The 25359-nt window shown below is 41.1% G+C and overlaps 1 long non-coding RNA gene across 1 annotated transcript; it reads left to right on the forward strand.

Moving 5' to 3' along the window:
• Positions 1 to 10840: 10840 nt before the first annotated feature.
• LOC119275575 lies at positions 10841 to 13813 on the forward strand. Its single transcript, XR_005135755.1, has 4 exons — positions 10841 to 10960; positions 11052 to 11257; positions 12404 to 12494; positions 13489 to 13813. It is a non-coding gene; the product is annotated as an uncharacterized LOC119275575 (long non-coding RNA).
• The last annotated feature ends 11546 nt before the right edge of the window (positions 13814 to 25359 follow it).

Raw genomic sequence — 25359 nt, forward strand, 5'->3', positions numbered from 1 at the left:
ACGAGTGAGAAAATCTCATCGTAGTCAACTCCTTGAACTTGTCGGAAAACATCTTAACGACAAGTCGAGCTTTCTTAATGGTGACATTTACCATCATTGTCCGTCTTCCTTTTGAAATCCATCTGTATTCATTAGCCTTACGACCATCGAGCCGTTCTGCCAAAGTCTACACTTTGTTTTCATACATGGATCCTCTCTCGGATTTTATGGCCTCAAGCCATTTATCGGAATCCGGGCCCACCATCGCTTCTCCATAGCTCGTAGGTTCATTGTTGTCTAGCAACATGACCTTCAAGACAGGATTACGTACCACTCTGAAGTAGTACGCATCCTTGTCATCCTACGAGGTTTGGGAGTGACTTGATCCGAAGTTTCATGATCAATATCATAAGCTTCCACTTCAATTGGTGTAGGTGCCACAGGAACAACTCCCTGTGCCCTGTCACACACTAGTTGAAGAGACGGTTCAATAATCTCATCAAGTCTCCACCATCCTCCCACTCAATTCTTTCGAGAGAAACTTTTCCTCGAGAAAGGACCCAATTCTAGAAACAATCCATATTGCTTTCGGATCTGAATTAGGAGGTATACCCAACTGTTTTGGGTTTCCTATGAAGATGCATTTTATCTGCTTTGGGTTCGAGCTTATCAACCTGAAACTTTTTCATATAAGCGTCGCAGCCCCAAACTTTTAAGAAACGACAACTTAGGTTTCTCTAAACCATAATTCATACGGTGTCATCTCATCGGAATTACGTGGTGCCCTATTTAAAGTGAATGTGGTTGTCTCTAATGCCTAACCCATGAACGATAGTGGTAATTCGATAAGAGACATCATGGTACGCACCATATCCAATAGGGTGCAACTATGATGTTCGGACACACCATCACATTATGGTGTTCCAGGCGGTATTAATTGCGAAACAATTTCCACAATGTCTTAATTGTGTGCCAAAACTCGTAACTCAGATATTCATCTCTATGATCATATCATAGATATTTTATCCTCTTGTCACAATGATCTTCTACTTCACTCTGAAATTACTTGAACGATTCAATAATTCAGACTTGTGTTTCATCAAGTAAATATTCTCAACATCTACTCGAATCATCTGTGAAGTAAGATCATTACGATATTCACTGCATGCCTCAGCACTCATTGGATTGGACACATCAAAATGTGTTACTTCCAACAAGTTGCTATCTTGTTCCATCTTACTGAAAACGAGGCTTTTCAGTCATCTTGCCCATGTGGCATGATTTGCATATCTCAAGTGATTCAAAATCAAGTGAGTTCAAACGGTCCATTTGCATGGAGTTTCTTCATGCATATATACCAATAGACATGGTTCGCATGTCTCAAACTTTTCAAAAACGAGTGAGTCCAAAGATCCATCAACATGGAGCTTCTTCATGCGTTTTATACCATTATGACTTACATGGCAGTGCCACAAGTAAGTGGTACTATCATTACTATCTTATATCTTTTGGCATGAAAATGTGTATCACTACGATCGAGATTCAATAAACCATTCAGGTTTAATACTAATCTTGATGGTAGAGGGAGCGTGCGATGTTTGATCACATCAAACTTGGAAACACTTCCAACATATATCGTCAGCTCACCTTTAGCTAGTCTTCGTTTATTCCGTAGCTTTTATTTTGAGTTACTAACACTTAGCAACCGAACCGGTATCTAATACCCTGGTGCTACTAGGAGTACTAGTAAAGTACACATTAACACAATGTATATCCAATATACTTCTATCGACCTTGCCAGCCTTCTCATCTACCAAGTATCTAGGGTAATTCTGCTCCAGTGGCTGTTCACCTTATTACAGAAGCACTCAGTCTCGGGTTTGGGTTCAACCTTGGGTTTCTTCACTAGAGCAGCAGCTGAATTGCCATTTCATGAAGTATCCCTTCTTGCCCTTGCCCTTCTTGAAACTAGTGGTCTCACTGACCATCAACGATTGATGCTCCTTCTTGATTTCTACTTTCGCGGTGTCAAACATCGCGAATATCTCAAGGATCATCATATATGTCCCTGATATATTATAGTTCATCACGAAGCTCTAGCAGCTTGGTGGTAATGACTTCGGAGAAACTATCACTATTTCATCTGGAGGATCAACTCCCACTCGATTCAAGTGATTGTTGTGCTCAGACAATCTGAGCACAAGCTCAACGATTGAGCTTTTCTCCCTTAGTTTGCAGGCTAAGAAAATCGTCAGAGGTCTTATACCTCTTGACGTGGGCACGAGCCTGAAATCCCAATTTCAGCCCTCGAAACATCTCATATGTTCCGCGACGTTTCAAAAACATCTTTGGTGCCTCTACTTAAACCATTTAACTGAACTATCACGTAGTTATCAAAACGTGTATGTTCGATGTTCGAAACATCCACAAACGACGTTTGGGGTTTAGCACACTAAGCGGTGCATTAAGGACATAAGCTATCTACTGTTTGCATAATTGCTACTTTCAACTTTCAACTATATTTTCTCTAGGAACATATCTAAAACAGTAGAACTAAAGCGCGAGCTACGACATAATTTGCAAAAGGTCTTTTGACTATGTTCAGGATAATTAAGTTCATCTTATGAACTCCCACTTAGATAGACATCCCTCTGGTCATCTAAGTGATCACATGATCCGAGTCAACTAGGCCGTGTCCGATCATCTACTATACGACTCATGCTCGACCTTTCGGTCTCCGTGTTCCGAGGCCATGTCTGCACATGCTAGGCTCGTCAAGTTAACCCTAAGTGTTTTCGCTATGTAAAACTGTCTTACACCCGTTGTATGTGAACGTAAGAATCCATCACACCCGATCATCACGTGGTGCTTAGAAGCGACGAACTGTAGCAACGGTGCATAGTTAGGGGAGAACACTTCTTGAAATTTTGTAAGGGATCATCTTATTTACTACCGTCGTCCTAAGTAAACAAGATGCATAATCATGATAAACATCACATGCAATCAAATAGTGACATGATATGGCCAATATCATTTTGCTCCTTTTGATCTTCATCTTCGGGGCTCCATGATCATCATCGTCACCGGCATGACACCATGATCTCCATCATCATGATCTCCATCATCGTGTCTTCATGAAGTTGTCACGCCAACGACTACTTCTACTTCTATGGCTAACGCGTTTAGCAATAAAGCAAAGTAAGTTACATGGCGTTCTTCAATGACACGCAGGTCATACAAAAAAATAAAGACAACTCCTATGGCTCCTGCCGGTTGTCATACTCATCGACATGCAAGTCGTGAATCCTATTACAAGAACATGATCAATCTCATACATCACATATCATTCATCACATTCTTCTTGGCCATATCACATCACATAGCATACCCTGCAAAAACAAGTTAGACGTCCTCTAATTGTTGTTGCATGTTTTACGTGGCTGCTATGGGTTTCTAGCAAGAACATTTCTTACCTACGCAAGACCACAACGTGATATGCCAATTGCTATTTACCCTTAATAAGGACCCTTTTCATCGAATCCGTTCCGACTAAAGTGGGAGAGACTGGCACCCGCTAGCCACCTTATGCACCAAGTGCATGTCAATCGGTGGAACCTGTCTCACATAAGAGTACGTGTAAGGTCGGTCCGGGCCGCTTCATCCCACAATACCGTCGAAACAAGATTGGACTAGTAACGGTAAGCATATTGAACAACATCAACGCCCACAACTACTTTGTGTTCTACTCGTGCAAAGAATCTACGCAATAGACCTAGCTCATGATGCCACTGTTGGGGAACGTAGCAGAAATTCAAAATTTTCCTACGCGTATCACCAAGATCTATCTATGGAGAGACCAGCAACGAGTAGAAAGGAGAGTGCATCTACATACCCTTGTAGATCGCTAAGCGGAAGCGTTCAAGTGAACGGGGTTGATGGAGTCGTACTCGTCGTGATTCAGATCACCGATGATCAAGTGCCGAACGGACGGCACCTCCGCGTTCAACACACGTACAGCCCGGTGACGTCTCCCACGCCTTGATCCAGCAAGGAGAGAGGGAGAGGTTGAGGAAGACTCCATCCAACAGCAGCACAACGGCGTGGTGGTGGTGGAGGAGCGTGGCAATCCCGCAGGGCTTCGCCAAGCACCACGGGAGAGGAGAAGAACTTGGGAGAGAGGGAGGGGCTGCACCAAAGGCATAAGGTATGTTTGGGAGGCCCTCCTACCCCACTATATATAGGGATCCCAAGGGGGGGTGCGCCAGCCCCTAGGAGATCCAATCTCCAAGGGGCGGCGGCCAGGGGAGGAGTCCTCCCCCCCCCCCAAGGCACCTAGGAGGTGCCTTCCCCTGCTGGGACTCTTCCTTTAGGGTTTCCCCAGGTGCATGGGCCTCTTGGGGCTGGTTCCCTTGGCCCATGTAGGCCAAGGAGCACCCCCTACAGCCCATGTGGCCCCCCGGGGCAGGTGGCCCCACCCGGTGGGCCCCCGGGACCCTTCCGGTGGTCCCGGTACAATACCGATGACCCCGAAACTTGTCTCGATGGCTGAAACAGGACTTCCTATATATAAATCTTTACCTCCGGACCATTCCGGAACTCCTCGCGACGTCCGGGATCTCATCCGGGACTCCGAACAACATTCGGTAACCACATACAAGCTTCCTTTATAACCCTAGCGTCATCGAACCTTAAGTGTGTAGACCCTACGGGTTCGGGAGACATGCAGACATGACCGAGACGTTCTCCAGTCAATAACCAACAGCGGGATCTGGATACCCATGTTGGCTCTCACATGTTCCACGATGATCTCATCGGATGAACCACGATGTCAAGGACTCAATCGATCCCGTATTCAATTCCCTTTGTCTATCGGTATGTTACTTGCCCGAGATTCGATCGTCGGTATACCGATACCTTGTTCAATCTCGTTACCGGCAAGTCACTTTACTCGTTCCGTAACACATCATCCCGTGATCAACTCCTTGGTCACATTGCGCATATGATGATGTCCTACCGAGTGGGCCCAGAGATACCTCTCCGTTTACACGGAGTGACAAATCCCAGTCTCGATCCGCATAAAACAATAGATACTTTCGGAGATACCTGTAGTGCACCTTTATAGTCACCCAGTTACGTTGTGACGTTTGATACACCCAAAGCACTCCTACGGTATCCAGGAGTTACACGATCTCATGGTCAAAGGAAGAGATACTTGACATTGGCAAAGCTCTAGCAAACGAACTACACGATCTTTGTGCTATGCTTAGGATTGGGTCTTGTCCATCACATCATTCTCCTAATGATGTGATCCCGTTATCAACGACATCCAATGTCCATAGCCAGGAAACCATGACTATCTGTTGATCACAACGAGCTAGTCAACTAGAGGCTCACTAGGGACATATTGTGGTCTATGTATTCACACGTGTATTACGATTTCCGGATAATACAGTTATAGCATGAATAAAAGACAATTATCATGAACAAGGAAATATAATAATAATACTTTTATTATTGCCTCTAGGGTATATTTCCAACAGATCCATAGACGGAGAAGTCATCCATGAAAAGCTCACAAATCTTTTCACAAAAATCATAAAATATAGCCATCATGCATCTTTGAAAGGTGGCAGGTGCATTACATAAACCAAAAGGCATAGGTCTATAAGCAAAAGTACCAAAAGCGCAAGTAAAAGTAGTTTTAGATTGATCCTTCACTAACACAGGTATCTGAGAGAAGCCAGAATAACCATCGAGAAAGCAAAAATGTGTGTGTTTGGATAGTGTTTCTAGCATTTGATCAATAAAAGGTAAAGGGTAATGATCTTTCTTAGTAGCTTTATTTAACTTACAGAAATCAATTAGCATTCTATAACCTATAGTAATTCTTTGCGGGATCAATTCATCTTTATCATTAGGAACAACGGTAATACCTCCCTTTTTGGGACACAATGGACAGGGCTTACCCATTCACTATGAGCAACGGGATAAATAATACCTGCCTCAAGGAGCTTTAGTATCTCCTTTCTTACCACTTCCTTCATCTTGGGATTTAATCATCTTTGAGGATCTCTAACTGGTTTGGCATCTTTCTCCACTGAGATTTTGTGTTGACATAACGTGGGACTAATGCCCTTAAGATCATCCAGAGTATATCCAATAGCAGCTCGGTGCTTCTTCAGAGTTTTCAATAGTCTTTCTTCTTCTTTCTCTAAAAGGTTAGCACTAATAATAACAGGATATATTTCTTTTTCATCAACATAGGCATACTTAAGATTATCAGGTAAAGGTTTTAGTTCAAATACGGGATCACACTTCGGTGGAGGGGGATCCCCAAGAATTTCAACGGGAAGGTTATGTTTCAGCATAGGTTCCTTTTTAAGGAACACTTCATCTATTTCTTCCCTTTACTTCATAAACATATCGTTTTCATGGTCTAGCAAATATTGTTCTAACGGATCAGTTGGAGGAATAGCAATGGAAGCAAGACCAATAATTTCATCCTTACTAGGTGGTTCCCTTTCACGAGGTTGTCTACTAAACTTAGCAAAATTAAACTCATGAGACATACCATCTATGCCAACACTGACAATATTCCTTTCACAATTAATCTTAGCACTAGCAGTATTCAAGAATGGTCTACCAAAAATAATGGGACAAAAATCATCTTGTGGGGAACCAAGAACAAGAAAATCAGCGGGGTATTTAATCTTCCCACACAAAACTTCAACATCTCCAACAATCCCAATAGGTTTAATGGTATCCCTACTAGCAAGCTTAATAGTAACATCACTGTCTTCTAATTCAACGAGTTCAATATCGTGCATAATTTCTTTATAAAGATCATAAGGTATCGCACTAGCACTAGCACCCATATCACATAAGCCATGATAACAATGATCTCCTATTCTAACAGAAATAATAGGCATGCCTACAACAGGTCTACGTGTCTTAGTATCAGGTCTAGCAATATTAGCAGTCTCACCCAAGAAAGAAATAACATGCCCATCTAAGTCATCATCCAAGAGATCTTTAACCATAGCAATACTAGGTTCAACATTAATTTTCTCAGGAGGTGTATAAGTCCTAGTATTACTCTTAGGAACAACAGTCAAAGCTTTAGCATGATCTTTTATCCTAACAGGAAAAGGAGGTTTTTCAACATAAGCAGTAGGAACAATAGGATCACTATAGGTAATAGTTTTTTCTTCGACTGTAACAGGTGCAACTACTTTCACTTCAACAGGAGGATTATATTTAAACCACTTCTCTTTAGGGAGATCAATGTGAGTAGCAAAAGATTCACAAAAAGTAGCTACTATCTCAGAGTCAAGTCCATACTTAGCGCTAAATCCACGAAAAGCATCGGTATCCATAAAAGATTTAACACAATCGAACTTAGGTGTCATACCTGACTCCTTACCATCGTCGGAACCCCAATCTTCAGAGTTGCGTTTAATTCTTTCAAATAAGTCCCATTTGAAATCAATAGTCTTTAGCATATAAGAACCAGCACAGGAAGTATCGAGCAGGTTGCGATTATCAAGAGAAAGCCGAGCATAAAAATTCTGAGTAATCATTTCCTAAGAGAGCTCATGATTGGGGCATGAATATAACATTGACTTAAGCCTCCCCCAAGCTTGAGCGATGCTTTCTCCTTCACGAGGCCAGAATTTATATATGTAATTATGATCACGATGAACAAGATGCATAGGATAGAACTTCTGGTGAAATTCCAACTTCAATCGCTTATAATTCCAAGATCCCGTATCATCACATAGCCTATACCATGTCAATGCATCTCCCTTCAAAGATAAAGGGAAGACCTTCCTTTTGACAACATCATCGGGAATACCTGCAAGCTTAAATAATCTACAAATTTCATCCACAAAGATAAGGTGTAAATCGGGATGCAATGTTCCGTCTCCTGCAAATGGATTAGCTAGCAGTTTTTCTATCATATCCGAAGGAATCTCAAAGTAAATATTTTCATAAAGTTCAGTATGTTGAGGAGCAACTCTTTGCTCTTCTGGTTGGGGTGAAGATACCCCAAAGAAGCCCCTCAAAGGATTAGTTTCCATAGTGACAAGTAACGAAAAATTTCAGCAAACTATATAAATGTTTCCTTACCAAGTTCCACTCACCAAAAGCGCTACACTCCTCGGCAATGGCGCCAAAAAAGATTCTTCATGACCCACAAGTGTAGGGGATCTATCGTAGTCCTTTCGATAAGTAAGAGTGTCGAACCCAACGAGGAGCAGAAGGAAATGATAAGCGGTTTTCAGTAAGGTTTTCTCTGCAAGCACTGAAATAGTAGGTGGTAGATAGTTTTATGATAACATAAATAGTAACGAGCAACAAGTAAATAAACTAAGTAAAGTGCAACATGGTGGCCCAATCCTTTATGTTGCAAAGGATAAGCCTGGACAGTTTCTAATAATGAAGAAGGAGCTCCCGAGGACACATTGGGAATTATCGCCAAGCTAGTTTTCATCACATTCATATGATTCGCATTCGGTACTTTGATAATTTGATATGTGGGTGGACCGGTACTTGGGTTCTGACCTAACTTGGACAAGCATCCCACTTATGATTAACCTCTATTGCAAGCATCCGCAGCTACAATAAGAAGTATTAAGGTAAACCTAACCACAGTATTAAACACATAGATCCATATCAGCCCCTAACGAAGCAACGCATAAACTAGGGTTTAAGCTTCTGTCACTCTAGCAACCCATCATCTACTTATTACTTCCCCATGCCTTCCTCTAGGCCCAAATAATGGTGAAGTGTCATGTAGTCGACGTTCACATAACACCACTAGAGGAAAAGACAACATACATCTCATCAAAATATCGAACGAATACCAAATTCACATGACTACTAATAGCAAGACTTCACCCATGTCCTTAGGAACAAACGTAACTACTCACAAATCATATTCATGTTCATAATCAGAGGAGTAATAATATGCATAAAGGATCTGAACATATGATCTTCCACCAAGTAAACCAATTAGCATCAACTACAAGGAGTAATCAACACTAATAGCAACCCACAGGTACCAATTTCTGGTTTTGATACAAGATCGGATACAAGAGATGAACTAGGGTTTTGAGAGGAGATGGTGCTGGTGAAGATGTTGGTGGAGATTTACCCCCTCCCGATGAGAGGATCGTTGGTGATGACGTTGGTGATGATTTCCCCCTCCCGGAGGGAAGTGTCCCTGGCAGAACAGCTCCGCCAGAGCCCTAGATTGATTCCGCCAAGGTTCCGCCTCGTGGCGGCGGAGTTTCATCCCGTAAGCTTGCCCACGATTTTTTCCAGGGTAAAAGTGATGATATAGCAGAAGATGGACGTCGGAGGCCCACCAGGGGGCCCAGGAGATAGGGGCGCGCCCTATAGGGGGGGGGGGCGCCCCCTGTCTCCTGGACAGGGTGTGGGCCCCCTGGCCTATTTCTTTCGCTGATAAATTCTTATTAAATCCAAAAAGTTGTTTTGTGGAGTCTCAGGACTTTTGGAGCTGTGCAGAATAGGTTTCCAACGTTTGCTCCTTTTCCAGCCAGAATTCCAGCTGCCAGCATTCCCCCTCTTCATGGTAAACCTTGTAAAATAAGAGAGAACTAGCGGTGTGACCCGCGCATTTGCGCGGCTAGCTTCCTTGTGTATGGTAAGTTATGTATGTAAGATATTGTTATGTTAGTAGACATAAATTTTGTATTATAGTAAAGCTTGAATTGTTTGTTGAATGCCAATTTTTTCAGTTTTATATTGAATTTTAAAATACTATATTGGACTGATTTGCTACTTTGTTGAATGCCAATTTGGAAGTCATCATTTGTCTTACATTTATAATGTCATACACATTTGCGCGGCGAGATTTATAGTGTATTTTTTTGTGTAGTTCTAACTTATTTTTATTATACATTAGTTCTTAGCATGTTATTAGATAGACATTTCAAAGAATAAAAAAAACATACCAAAATTACATGGTATTGAACTTATTGGTCCTAGCGTGAACTACCATTCACTTCAATTTAGTTGTAAACAATTGTAGTTTGGTAAGAAGTTCTATTAAATAGAGTTTGTCATTGCAAATATTTGGTGCGTGACAGTAATAAAAGATGAATGACCAGTGGCCCACGGCCTAACATGTAGAACTATGATTTTTGTATTATTCTATTATAGTCTCCTTTTTCCTCTATCCTTTTATTTTATATTTCACCAAGTTTTCAATAACTGTTACAGAAAAATTAGAAGAAAAAAATTTGTGACACCTTTAATTTGTATTTTTCAAATAACTTTTACATAAAAAATAAAACAAAATTATCAAGTACACTTGGACGACCGCGCAAAATTTTTATATATGTTGGCTCATGTGTTTGAATTCAACCAAAAGAGATTATCATTTTGAAAGGTTGCAAATAAATATGATTGGTCAAATACGTTTTGGTTTTTGCGGTTGCCTATGATATTTTGGTTTCATCCATGTAAATGATTTGGCTTCATTTTTTAAAAGAATATTATAATTGCATGTGCACTAACCTCCACATACACGCACATGGTTTTTTTAGCCTATTTGTTTTCTAAAAGTATACATGGCTTATACGGAAAGCCTGATTTTTTTTTGTTTTTTCTAATTTTGTTTACTAACTATTTTAAATGTGTCGTTCACTGGAGCAGATAAGCCGGGGGGTCATCTCTAATTTACTGGCTTATGCTGAGCTATTGTCTTAGAAAATTCTAAGCCCTACTTCACTTACCCCATCTATTAAGCCATCGTTGCGATGCTCCAGCCCACCTAGCGACCTAGGAAAAGTCGACATCATTTTTTTTACTCAAACCACACGCACATGTCATCCTCTACATAGAACTGTTGCTTTAGTTAAAAAGAAAAACTACATCTTCCTCTCCTCTCAGTCGATCCCCTTTAGTCCTCCTCACCCACATGCGCCACCGGTTGTGATTAGCAGCCAGCGAAGTAAGATCTAGCTAATGTATTCCAGGAATCTAATTCTTGACCTTCTCTGATGTCACTTCTCGCTACTGTTTTTATAATTTCTCGTCCTCAGGTACTAAATGCAAGCCCTAGTCATGGCGACCTAGAATGGGGCACGCAGCAGAGGCAAACTTGTGTGGCTGGGTCTCAGCTCGACGGAGGAGGGCCATCAATGGGAGGGCAGCGTTTAGCCCAAAATTTGGTTGCCGAAGGGGAGGTTGATGTACACGTGCTGGATCTGCGGCACAATATAGAGGTTTTCCTTCCAGCTATTGTCAGGTATTGGTTGGCGGAGGTAGATGTGTAGAAGTAGATCGGGAGCCCCCGCAAAAAAAAAGATTGGGAGAGAAATACTTAGTAAGATGAGAAGTGTGTCCGCTGGTAGAAGCGATTTGCCGGACTATATATTTTTCTTCCTTCATAGAAACCGACTCTTTACAGGTGTGTTTTCCCAATTTGGACTAAAAAGTATATTATTTTGATTTTTTGTTGTCATATCTGAGAAAATATTACTTGTATGTATTAGTAATAGACAAAGCGAGAAGACTTGCATGTAGTATAAGAAGCTTAGTTCATATATATGTTGTTAAACAAACAATGGTTGATCATTTGCAGGCCAAGCTAATAACATTGGAGGTTTTCTTATGCTTCTCATGAACTGAAAATGTTGTATGATATAGAAGTGCTATTGCCAGAAACATATATTGAAGAAGTTTTTTCCGAATAATTGCAATTTGACATGCATTGAATAGTGCTAACATTCGGACCCTTACTATCCAATAAGTATCATCCTTATCTTGACCAATGTCTAGTATTCTTAGGCTCTTTATTTGGGGAAATACATATAGTCCGACTTTCACAGGATAAGCTACTAATCAACTTATTTGTGGATAAGTGTGTTGTCTAATGGCTGCATTAACATTAGGTTTTCTTTGGCCATAATGGACATCTGAATCTTCATCTTCGACCCCTAGTAGTTATTTTTGGTTGAACTGGTTTTTGTTCTCTCGTACATCTTTTTCTTTTCCTTGTTGCACATTTGTCTCTGTTCATTTATCCCCTGAGCCATCAGATATTGAAATAGATCTTGGTATCCTTCTTTATCACGCGGAGCTCATGTGACGTTGATATTTTCTTCTTGACGCCCATCTTCATTTACTATTATCCAGTTTCTATCCGTAATTCCATTGTTTTGTGATAATCATCACATGGCATGTATGATAATTTAATATTTTCTTGCAGGCGATCTATTGTAGGCCTGTAGCTATGAACACAAAATCAGAAAATTTACCCATAAACTCAATGTTAGCATTGTGATAAAACTAAAACTCAATGCTAGCATTGTGATAAAACTAAGTGACACAAATAAGTCAAATGTTACTTCATTATAATTGATATGAATCAAATATTCAAATGTCATTGCAGGTCTCAAGGGTCAGGTTTTCTTCGAAGATATCATATCTCAAAAGAACTCGGATGGATTACCTGATTTAGTAGGTTTTCTTGATTCGTTGTAGTAAGTTCTTGTAATGCTCTGCTCCAGTAAAACATTTTTTTCTAGCATCCTTGAGTACTTTTATCTATTTCGATCATTTTAGGTACAATTTATTCTGCTAAGTGCCTACATTATGGTTTGAGTTAAGAATAACTATTATTTACATTAGTGAGTTTACATGAGTCACAATTCGTCGACAAATAACAAAAAGATAGTGTCTCATACCTGTTAAGAAGTTCCTGATTCTTGGGTATGTCTAAACATTCTTGTGGCATCTGTTGACTTTAGATAAAAAAACTGTTAAGTCAACAGTGAATCTCTCCAACATTAGTTTTTTTCATGAAAAGCGGAAGAGCATGTATATTACTGGACTTACCATTGAAAACCATTAGGAAGGTCACAATAATGATAGCTATATATATAAGTAATCTGGAATGTAAATTTGGAGATTAATTGTGGTAACCGTCAGAAAGAATAATTAGTTGTAAGTTGGTTTCAATACCTGGGCATTGTTTATCTTTCTCCGTTCTCGTAGGAATTATCTTTCCCCGTCTCGTAGCGTGTCCTTGGATAGAAATTCAAAACAGTAATCTAGATAAAAGTTCTGATGTTTCTTTCACTTTATTTGACATCTTACATGTGAAAAAATATTTTCAATTGCATTGCTCACCAGGCTATATTTTATGGGTTAAAGTTGCTAAGTTGCATATGTAGATCTCTGACTAAAAATGCTTTATAAATGCCTAGAGATTCTTCCAGACTGTAGCATGCATTGTATGCCCTGTTATAACAATCAAAATATAATTAGATAGAATAATTCTCAGTTAAATATGTAAAGAATAAACATGTTCATCAACCAAGATCATGTCAAACCTCATAAGCTCAAAAGTTGTAGAATTGTGTATTAGCTTCAAAAGCAACAAAAACATAGTTGCTGTTTAAGAATGTACAGTTGATGATTTAATCCAGAATAAGTTAGTTCACTAAAAAATAGTTACCTGACTTGATGATTCAGGTGAGAAGCAACTGAAAAGGTTGGGGCATGACTTCATCCGGCATCGGCACCAAGTTGCACGTGAAACTTTGGTTTTTCCTGGCTTCGATCTTTATCAGGCATAGTATTGGCTGACTTTGATTTTTGTGATTGTGTTTTGGTCCCGTAGTTTGGGCTGGCTTCTACTTTCTTGGGTGTGTGCCTGGTTTGGCTGGCTAGATGTGTTTGGTTTTCCATGGTTGTGGAATTCTTTATGTTGTATCCTACTACATAAATCTTATTTGCATGCACGCACCTGTCAGCAGTTTGGAATTGTGTCCACGTGAAGTGAGATTCCGTTTCCTAATGTATTTACATGTTGGAGTCGTGCTTGCCTCTAACTCTTGGACGGAAAGACGCATATATTTCCTTGTCTTAAACACGTGTCCAGTGTCCAGTCTGTTTGGACGTGACAATAGTTGTACTAAAAGTTACGTGTTTTAAAGGATAGTTTATTCTTGTACATGCGTGTGCCTACGTGGTGATGCATGACTTTCTATCCTTGTTTCATCACATCCAAATCACGACATGTCTTTCCTATTGCAATAATGGTCCCTAATTTTTTTCTCTACGTTATGCTTCTATATGCATCTAACGTGACAACGAGAAAGTTCAATATTGTTGGTACATATATTTTTAGATGTTACGTAAGAACCTTTAAATCTCAGCCATTGTTATTCTAATCAAACGGTGCAAAATAGATTAGCATATGTGGACGAACGTGATGGCTTGTTTTACTCTTGTTTTATAAATTTTTTCTCTACGTTACGCTTCTATATGCATCTAACGTGACAACGTGAAAGTTCAATATGTTCAATATTGTTGGTACATATATTTTTAGATGTTACGTAAGAACCTTTAAATCTCAGCCATTGTTATTCTAATCAAACGGTGCAAAATAGATTAGCATATGTGGACGAACGTGATGGCTTGTTTTACTCTTGTTTTAAGTATATAATAGATAGCCATAAGTATTGAGATATAATGTGTAATAACAACCCATAATGCAATAAATATTGATATAAAAGCATGATGCAAAATGGACATATCATATATTTCAGGGGTGATCAAAAGTAATAGGTTCCTACCACAAGTACTACAACCAAACCACAAGTTCCAATCCTACTCATGCAAATATTTGAGGGGCAAAACTAATGCATAGTAAAAACTAGGTATAGAAGAGTATGATCAGAGTGTAACTTGCCTTGCTGACGATCGGAAAACTCTAGAGATTTGTAGTAACAAGCTTCGCACTCCGGAAAATCTAGCGTAGACAAACAATAGCATACATAAGCAATCAATCAAGCGATGCAAAGAGAAATCGAGAAAAGATCCAAATAAAACTCAAAACAAGCAAACAACTGAATAAAACATAAAATGAAACCTAATAGCATTATTTTCATGTGGATTATATCTAAACATTAGTACATGTGATTAGCTACATTTGCAAAAAGAATCAACTCAAACGGAGCTACGAAACTCAAGATACGAACAAAACAAGATCGATTACTAATCTAAAATAAACTCAAATTTTAATTTGTCAAAATCATGTTCAAGTTGGTTTACTAGAAATAGGAGATCATAACGAAGAATTTGGCGTTGGTTTCATCTAATTTTCATAAACGAGCTAAAACTTACGCTAGTTTGAAGATCAGGGGCTAAATTGCGATAAAAGTATTCGCGGATAGGTCCCTAGCCGAAAATAAATAGAAAAAGAAAAATCTATCGGATGAACATCCGCTAATAGAGACTAACGAACGAATTCGTTCTTTAAAATAACTAATCGTGTGAACGTCCTCTATTTAACTAACTAATAAAAACGAACCGATCTAAAACCGGATCAGTTTTATACCGGTTCGGGAGGATTGGCCGGCGGTGGTCAATGGCGAGGCGTCGCATCTTCGGCAAGCGAGGCGGCTCCGGCGAGGCGTGGCGATGGCGGCGACTTCGCAAGGATGGTGGCGGCTAGCGCGGGTGGCGGTGCAAGCGACAGCAGCAGCGACAGCGGCGGGCGGCGGCGGTGCGGAACCGTGGCGCAGTGCGGTGCAGTGGTGGCGGCTTGGGGCGGCGGAGGTTTGTGGGGAGGAGAGGGCAGCGGGGGTGGGCTTCTAAGAGGGGGAGTGCAACGGTGACTTGGGGCAGGGGCGGCGCGGGCGGAGTTCCGCTCGGACTCTGCCGCCTTTGAGGCGGTCTCTCGCTCGGGAGCCGGCAGTGGGGCGATTGACGCGAGCTGGGCTTGGCCTGGCTTCGGCTGGGCCGGCCCAGTTTCGGTGCGTGCACTTCTTTAAAAAAACAGTGGCACGGAGAAAAATCCTAATGAAATAAAATAAAAATTCCTAAAATTCTAGAAATAATTTTCACCATTCCTTCCTAATATTTGGGACAATGTGAACATTTTTCTGGACTAAATGCAATTTTTAAAAATGCATGTTTTTCTCTAATTCAACCAAATAAAATTGCAAATAAAATTCAAATAAAATAATTTGACTTCCAAATTTCTTTTCCAATATTTCTCCTCTATTTTGAAGAAGTCCTTTTATCTTCTCTCTTTATTTTTATTGTTTTGAAATAATTATAAAGAATTTGTTGAAATCAAATTGATCCATTTTTTTCATATTTGAAATAAATTCAAAAATGAAATTTATATGAAACCTCCAACTCTCTCCTTGGGTCCTTGAGTTGCTTTAGATTTCTTGGATCAAAACCAAATAAAATCCAAAAATGCAATAAAATATGAATGCATATGAATGATCTATGTATAACATCCAAATTGAAAGTTGGGATGTTATAAACCTAACCCCCTTAAGATGAATCTCATCCTCGAGATTCGAGTTGGTCAGCAAAAAGGTGTGGGTGGTCCTTGCGGAGATCTTCTTCTCGCTCCCAGGTGGCTTCCTCCTCGGTATGGTGGCTCCACTGAACTTTGTAAAACTTGATGACTTTACGCGAGTAACTCGGCTGGAAAACTCAAGAATCTTGATTGCCTTCTCTTCATAGGTCAGATGACTATCCAACTGAATTTCTTCCAGTGGCACTGTATCTCTCAGAGGGATGTCAGCCATCTCTGAGTGACACTTCTTCAACTGGGAAACATGAAACACATCATGAACTCATGACAATCCTTCGGGTAATTCCAACTTGTAGGCAACTTCTCCCATGCGTTCCAAAACTCTGTATGGTCCTACAAATCGTGGTGCTAGCTTCCCTTTGAGTCCAAAACTCTTAACTCCTCGAAGTGGGGATACACAAAGATATGCTCGGTCTTCGACATCGTAGGCTACCTCCTTGCGTTTGTTATCTACATAACTCTTCTGCATGGACTGGGCTATCTTGAGTCTGTCTCGAATCAACTTAACCTTCTCCTCAGAATCTCTGAATAAGCCTAGTCTGAACAACTGTCTATCTCCAACTTCATCCCATGATAATGGTGCCCTGCACCTCCTTCCGTATAAGGCTTCAAAATGGGCCATCTTCAAACTGGCTTGATAATTGTTGTTATAGGTGAACTCTGCATAGGGCAAATTATCATCCCAACTAGATCTATAATCTAGCGCACAAGCTCTCAACATGTCCTCAAGAATCTGATTGACTCTCTCAGTCTGTCCATCTATCTGTGGATGAAAGGCTGTACTGAACCCTAGCCTGGTACCCCAAGTTTCATGCAACTGATTCCAAAACTTTGAAGTAAACTATGTTCGTCTATCTGATACTATGGTCCTCAGAACTCCATGCAGACATACGATCCTGGTCATGTAAATCTTCGCCAACATAGCACTTGTATAAGTTGTCTTCACAGGGATGAAATGGGCTACTTTCGTCAAGCGATCAACTACAAGCCAGATAGAGTCATAGCCTGAATGGGTCCAGGGTAATCTAGTGATAAAATCCATGCCAAGTTTATCCCACTTCCATTCGGCTACCGGCAAAGGCTAAAGTAACCCTGCTGGTTTCTGATGCTCTGCCTTAACTCTTTGACAAACGTCGCATACTGCTACATACTCGGCAATATCCTTCTTCAGTCTTGTTCACCGAAAACTCTCCTTCAAATCCAAATACATCTTGGTGTTGCCTGGGTGAATCGAATAAGGTGAATCATGAGCCTCCTGAAGGATTAACTTCCTGATCTCAGGGTCATTAGGCACATAGATACGATCCTCAAACCATAAAGTCTCGTGTTCATCCTCACGAAAACCTTTATCTTTTCCTTTACTCATCCTTTCCTTTATCTCGGCAATCTCCTTGTCTGTCTTCTGGGCTTCTCGGATCTTTCCCAGCAAAGTGGACTGAATTTCCAGTGCTGCAACATAACCTCTCGGAACTATCTCCAAGCAAAGTTCTCGGAGATCATCGGCTAACTCCTAGGCTAATCCTCCGGTTATGAGCGTGTTAACATAACTCTTGCGGCTCAATGCATCTACTATGACATTGGCCTTTCCTGGATGATAATGCAATCTCATATCATAATCCTTTATGAGCTCCAACCATCTCCTTTGCCTAAGGTTCAACTCCTTCTGCGTGAAGATGTACTTCAAACTCTTATGATCCGTGTAAACATCGCAACAGTTTCTGATGAGAAAGTGTCTCCATGTCTTGAGCATATGCACTACGGCTGCTAACTCCAAATCATGTGTAGCATAATTCAACTCATGAGGTCGAAGCTGTCGTGAGGCATATGAAACAACTCTTCCATCCTACATAAGCATACCTCCAAGTCCTTGACGTGAAGCGTCGCAATATACTTGGAAATCCTTGCGTATGTCTGGGAGAATCAGCACTGGGGCTGTAACCAAACGCTTCTTCAACTCCTGAAAACTGACCTCACAATCCTCAATCCATTTAAACTTGGCGTCCTTCTTCAATAACTCCATCATGGGCTTCGCAATCTTGGAAGAATTCTCCATAAATCTCCGATAATAACATGCAAGTCCAAGAAAACTTCTGATCTCTCCAACTGAGGTGGGTGCCAACCACTCAGTGACTGATGCAACCTTGGTAGGGCCTACTGCTATTCCTTCTCCTGATATAACATGTCCGAGAAATCCAACTTCCTTCAACCAAAACTCACATTTGCTGAACTTGGCATACAAATGATGTTCTATGAGCTTCTCGAGAACCAAACGCAAATGTTCCTTATGCTCTTCTTCATTCTTCGAGTAGACCGATATGTCATCGATGAACACCACAACGAACTTGTCCAGGAACTCCATGAACACCTTCTTCATCATACTCATGAAATAGGAGGGGCATTAGTCAAACCAAACAACATAACTGTATATTCATATAGCCCATACCTCGTAGCAAAAGCTGTCTTAGGTATATCCCGCTCTTGGATCTTAAACCGGTGATAACCTGACTGAAGATCGATCTTGGAGAAAACCCTAGCTACCTGTAGCTGGTCAAACAAATCATTGATCATCGGCAGAGGGTATTTGTTCTTGATCGTCACCTCATTCAGCGCATGATAATCAACAACCATCCTCGAAGATCCATCCTTCTTCTCCACTAGAAGCACTTGGGCTCCCCAAGGTGATGAGCTTTTTCGAATATAACCTTTCTCAAGTAACTCCTTAATATGCTTCTTAATTTCCTTAGATCATTTGCGGGCATCTGATGCAGTCTCTTGGATATTGGTCCGGTGCCTGGCAATAACTCAATCAAAAATTCAATATATCGATCTGGTGGCATGCCTGGTAACTCCTCTGGAAATACATCGGGGTAATCCTTCACCACTGGTACTTCCTCCTGAACATAGGGAATTCACCTGTGTCCTCCTTGGTGCACCTAGCACTACAAAAAAATACACTTCCGTGATGATATGTGTTTGACACGGTAGGTCGCGGCTTTTGTCATGCATGCACATCCATGACGATTTTATGACAGAATCAAGATAGTCATACCTGTGCTGCCGTAGAAGTGTTCCATGACATTACCAAAATTATCATCACGGAAGTGTCCACGTCCATGACTATAAATCGTGCTCACAGAAGTGCTTTCGTCAAGGGTGACCGACACGTGGCATCCACCATAATGGGATGTCGTTAATCTATTGGGTTCGGTTTTAGATCCGATAACCCGTTAAAAGCCAGAACCAATGGGAAATTTCCACATGTAAAATTCTGATTGGCCGGAGGAAACATGTGTCACCTCGTCAGTGGGTTAGATAGGCGCCTATGATATGTCGACACGTGCGACGCCCACCACTGGCCCATTTAGCTTACAAAGGCCGGCTCGTTTGACTTGGTCAAAAGTTAGCGGGCTGGCCCATGAAAAGCCTGTTAATGGTCTCTTCGCAAATAGCCCATTTTACGGCCTGGTAACTCACGGCCCGTTAGGGCCTAACCGAAATCGGCCCAACAACGTCATGTGGGCCGTCGAATATAACACCAACCCGTTTCACTTTTAGCCCATGTATGGCCCACGACGTCTTTTGGCCCATATAAGGCCTTCGTATCTTTAGGCCCTTTAGAGGCCCACGGTGACTCTAGCCCATAATGAACAGTAAATTTCTTGGTACCTGTTAACGGCCCATGATTCACATGGGACGTTTCCAGCCCATGTTAGCTTTCGGCCTACTGACGGCCCATACATTATTGGGCTCCATTCCGACCCTTGATTACTTCCGGCCCGTTACTGGCAGGTTCCCCTAATGGGCCAAATTCGGCCTGTGGCAAGAGTCGGCCCGTTTCTGGCATGTTAACCCTTCGCGCCGTTTCCAGCCCGTCCTATATTTTGTCCCATTAATGACCCATTATGCTTGTGAGAGAATTAAGCCTTTACTGTCCTCCGGCCTGTTAACGTCCTGTTACCGTGCTGGGCCGATACCAATTATGCCCGTTTACGGCCCATGTAGACCCATTTATCCGACGGCCCGAGGCCCACCGATTCTAAGGCCCTGTTGGAGGCCCATTTATCAATGGCCCATAGGAGACCCATGGATCCTACGGCCCGTAGCAGGGTCAAGGTTACCATGGTCCGTATATGGCCCATGGTTGTTGCAGCCACTAGCAAACCAGGGAAAAGAAGACTAGGAAATAAATAAGCCCAAAACTAACGCTAGGCTATTAAGGTGATTGCACATATTACATCCACTCGGCATCAAAAATCGCCACCAGTGCAAATATAGGGAACACCCTACACTATATAAAGATGGCTTGCTGTTTTCTTCAGCCGGTGGCTACACGCTAAGAACAAATTGTATCGCAACAAAACAAATTGCAACTATAAAACAAAAGGAAGGTTGGCATAAAAGTTAACAGTCTAGCAGATAAATGCACCACCAGAAGTTCAGAAGCTCAGTTCATTTGACCTGACTGTTATGTTTTCATGCTATATTGTCCGACGGAGCACCATAACGTTCGCCTTCATTTCTCCTAGGCTCCTGAACAACATATTAAATGTCTGATAGTCTGATTTCACAACCATGCATGTCTTGACGATATCGAACAATGTCAGTCCTTGTTTCACAAAGGGTCTCTGTTAGGGAATGGACATGTGTCTAGAGCGCAGATATAACATTGTTTTGAGCTTGCATATCTTGATCATGAGGTAGTTTGAAGGAGATTGCCTTAACAACCAACCCAGTATTACGTAGGAACGTGCTTTTGGCATTGTTAGTGGACAGGTACTGGCCCACTGCAGCAAGAGCTGACATTGCGGTTATAGTTGCCTCGCCACTTTCAGAAGGTGGCAGTTCCACCATTTTTATCCATAGCTTGCTGAAAAGTTGAGTTTTTACATTAGTAGTACAAGGATCGAAGATATTAAGGAGGCAGCAAAACCAAACAAAATAGCTTTGGTCTATATACAGAACTTATTCTGGTGAACCCATGTGAAATATTAGTTGTACTTTACTGCAAAGTACATAATAAAACCAGGTTCCAAACATATGACCATGTACCATCGCTAATGTACTGTCTATTTCTTCACATTGTATTGACAGCTAAGGATAAAGAGACAAAGTTTATAATACGGTACACATAGTATGACATCATTCATATCACAAAATAACTAAGAACAGACGAACAAGCAATTGTAACGTTGTGTGGGCAAGTCCAGCACCGAACTAGATTACAGGTTAAGATCAAAGGAATATCACTCCTCTCTTTTATTCCGTGTAAGGTGCAATGATACGCTAAGACAATTGTGTATAAAATTGAAAAGAGTAATAGACATTGGCTGCAAACCATGCAGTTCAAGGCACAAGTCAGAGTAAGTAGTAGTTAAAAGGCATGAGGATTAAGGACTTACAACAGCGGCTTTGACTAGTGTAGTCATGCCCTTCTTCTTGCTGGTGTGACAGTCCTTGAAGATTTCCATAGCATTTGGTTCAGTTACTTTTTGGTCCTTGCGGGCTTTCCTCTGCATTTGGAACAAGTCAATATAGATCTTATAATATGGTACAACAAAAAGAGTGAAACAGCAACTAATTACAAGAGTCTCGCAGTGTCTCATGTAGCTACGAGATCCTGTCGTCTGTTGGAATTTCACTTTCGTACGGTTGGCCTTGTTCTTTGAACAGTTCACCTACAAGAAGATAGATTTGTGTGGCACATGCGTAAATAGGACTTCAACATGTGATCTGATCACATATATATAATGTACCTGATACTTCGGATCAGACCGGTGTTTAACGAGGCGTCTCCAATCTTCATCTGATATATTTTCTACTGGAGATGTTTGGGAAAGTTCACCATTAGCCTTGCCTTCAAAGTGAGTTTTCCTCAATTTATACCGATACTGTCGTAGAGCAGATTGGAAAACATGGGTGCAAGCTTGTCTGGTTGCAGCATCTTGGCTATCCAACTTGAACCTCATCTGTTGAAAATTATGGGAGTCTCATTATCAGCAACCTAGAAAGTATGGGACAGAGCAAGACGATATTACTAGTTTCCATAAATAACCAGACTTACAGATAAATGGTCGAGGAAGGTGTTGAACTAGGTTTCGTCTTTGTCATTCCTGTACTGAATCCATGTTGGGAGGATACGTACATGACACCTAACGGCAGCCGCTGCCTCTGATACTAACTTGGCTGACTCTGTAGCATCACGTGGCCATTTTAAACCTGCCTCAAAATGGATCTCCATTCTTCCTCCTCTAGATTTAGTTAACCTATCGAGCATTATCCCTGATGTTTGTTTCCTCTTGCGGCTAGGTGCTAGTCCAACAATGAACATAGGAAGTGTTAGTGTACATCAAACTGTAAAACTACATATAAAGAAGCACGGAACTGTAACTTGACTCCAGCAACTACCTTCTTGCCGTTGAAGCTCACAAAGTTCATCTGATCTTGCCAACTCATCTTGTGCCAAGAGTGCTTTGGAAGTAGTGTCAGGTGGCAAGGGAGCTTGGGAATGTGCTGCTAGCTGAGTTGACCAACGAGTAAGTCGGGCAGCTGGTGGTACTGTGGAAGGTGTTGCAACAACTAGGGCTATCTTTGCTTGTTTGGTGGCATCTATTTGTTTCTGTTTGGCTTGTTCTGTAGCTCGTGTAGCACGGGATACCCTATTTGTAGAAATTTCCACTGGACTTTGACCTTCTATTGCACCATCAGTACCAGCAGAATCTGCAGGATTCTTCCGCTTCCCATTCCCTATCATTCTGTGTTGCTTCCTCCTTCTCTGTGCCATGTTAAGTCAAGTCGACAAGAAAAATGAATAACAATTTAGTTCTTCAAAACAAATTTATGTGTGATACAAACAAACTGAACTTTGATGTTAGACAACCACATGATAGGAGGATGTAATATGTACGAAAACAGGACGACATGAGATAACCAGAACTATGATGTGTAAACTAAGCAGAAGACATTTCACTAAATTAGAAGCAATGCAATGGAAGGTAGACACCATATGAAAGATGCTACAAATATCGCTCTGCCAAGTTAACAGTGTCATATCATAAATGGCGTTTAAACAAATGTGAAGCAGCACAAGAAATAGATCATATGCAAGATGCAAACAACATCACACTACCAACACTACTAGGGAAAAGCCTAGCAGCAGGGCGGGTTTTAGGCCTATCAGTAGCGCGGGTAGGAGCGGTACTGATACGGCGCTACAGCTAAAGCTTAGCAGTAGCGTGCCTAGACCCACATTACTACTAAATTGACTTAGTAGTAGCGCTTCTCCAGAGGAGCGCTATTGGTAATTAGTAGTAGCGCTTCTCCTTGCTCGCGCTACTACTATTATTTAGTAGTTTATTTCTTTTTTATTTCATGTTATATTCATACACCTTTACACAAGTTTTCATACAACAGGAATTTAGAGATTATTTTTACATCATAATGAGTTATTACATCACGGGGTGAAAGAAACGTGGACTAGTTTCAAGTGGATGTCCATCCACTTGAAATCTAATCTACGGTTCTTTCACGCAATCATATAATATCATCATCATCATCATCATCATCATGATCATTAACAATTTATCATCATAATACATCATTGTCATATAACACCTCCCGAAGATCATCGTTTTCATCAATGCCATCACATAGCAAATTGGTCACTAGTCGTAATCACAAGTACTCCTCATTATCAACTCTAACACATTACCACATAATAAACATATTGTACCTCATAGGACCTACTACATTCGATTAAGACCTACTACATTTTCTAAGGTAAAATAGCAAAAAACAAAATAGTCCCCGACTCTCCATTATGGAGAATGGAGATTATCCTGTCTCCAATTCTTGCCTTTCGCTGAATGTTACTTCCAAGAACCTCCTTGCGAATGTCCAAACATTTTTTCCATTCTTTGATGAACAAGTGTTCACCGGTTTTAGAAATCTGATATGCACAGGTGAGCTCCCTAGATTTACCTGGCAGTATGTTCAAAACTGTAAGGCGACAATTCAGATACATCAGATGAGGCACACAATCCATCGGGAGTTTCTGTTGAAAAACATAGTAATAACTTCGTAGTTAGCAATGATGTACTAGTTTTAGAAGTATGCAAAAGATGCACGGATGTCGTAATAGTAAAAAATCTTACCAGGGTATCTCCAGAGAAGTTACCGTGGTTCAACACGTGCACTAGTGGCACATATTCACCATAGTTTGGAGGAGTTCGATAATAGTTATTGTAATCCTCAAGAAGAGTACAAAATGCGATCAGATGATTTTTCTCCTTATAAGTTAATTCGGAGCCATCGGTGTAGTGGGTTTTGTCTACCATCTTCCGCATAGTCTTTGAAGAATCAAAATAAGCCGCCAATGGAAATAAGCTATCAACTATTTTGAAATAAACAATATAAATTAGTTAATAACTATGTTTGAGAAACTCACATAGCGGTACAATCGGAAGCATATCAACAAGGACCCAAATGTCCATATTGTCTTGCTCGATGTCAGGATCACCAAGATCCATGGTGACAATCATACCCTCATAAAAACCATACATTTTGCAAAGTGCTTCCCAATTTTGGCAACCAAAATGGGTTACGCTCTGAGCATTGCACAGATTTACTTCAAAATCCATATCATGATGGGTCCTTAGGTGTATTTTCTTTGTTTCAAAATATTCATGGTTGTCAGGATCCCGACTCGATGTCACATCAATCTAGCCGGTAACACCTCATATCACTTTGCGGCCTCACGCACGGTATCCCCACGGGTGTCGCCTTACCTTTGCCCGGGACCGTTTGCGCCTTTTGGCTCACATATATGATAGTGTCGCTAGCATCCATATGATAAGGAGCCCGGGCTGACATGACTAGTCGTAAACCCAAAGTGGCACAGACTTACAGGGACAGGCATCCATGACCCAGCTTCGAACGTGTCGGTCATCAGCAAGTGGGTCCGGGCTGTAGCACTGGGCTAGCAGGACTCCGGTAAACCGGGCTGTAGC

The sequence above is a fragment of the Triticum dicoccoides genome, chromosome 3B, assembly GCF_002162155.2.
Source record: "Triticum dicoccoides isolate Atlit2015 ecotype Zavitan chromosome 3B, WEW_v2.0, whole genome shotgun sequence".
NCBI classification, from domain to species: domain Eukaryota; kingdom Viridiplantae; phylum Streptophyta; class Magnoliopsida; order Poales; family Poaceae; genus Triticum; species Triticum dicoccoides.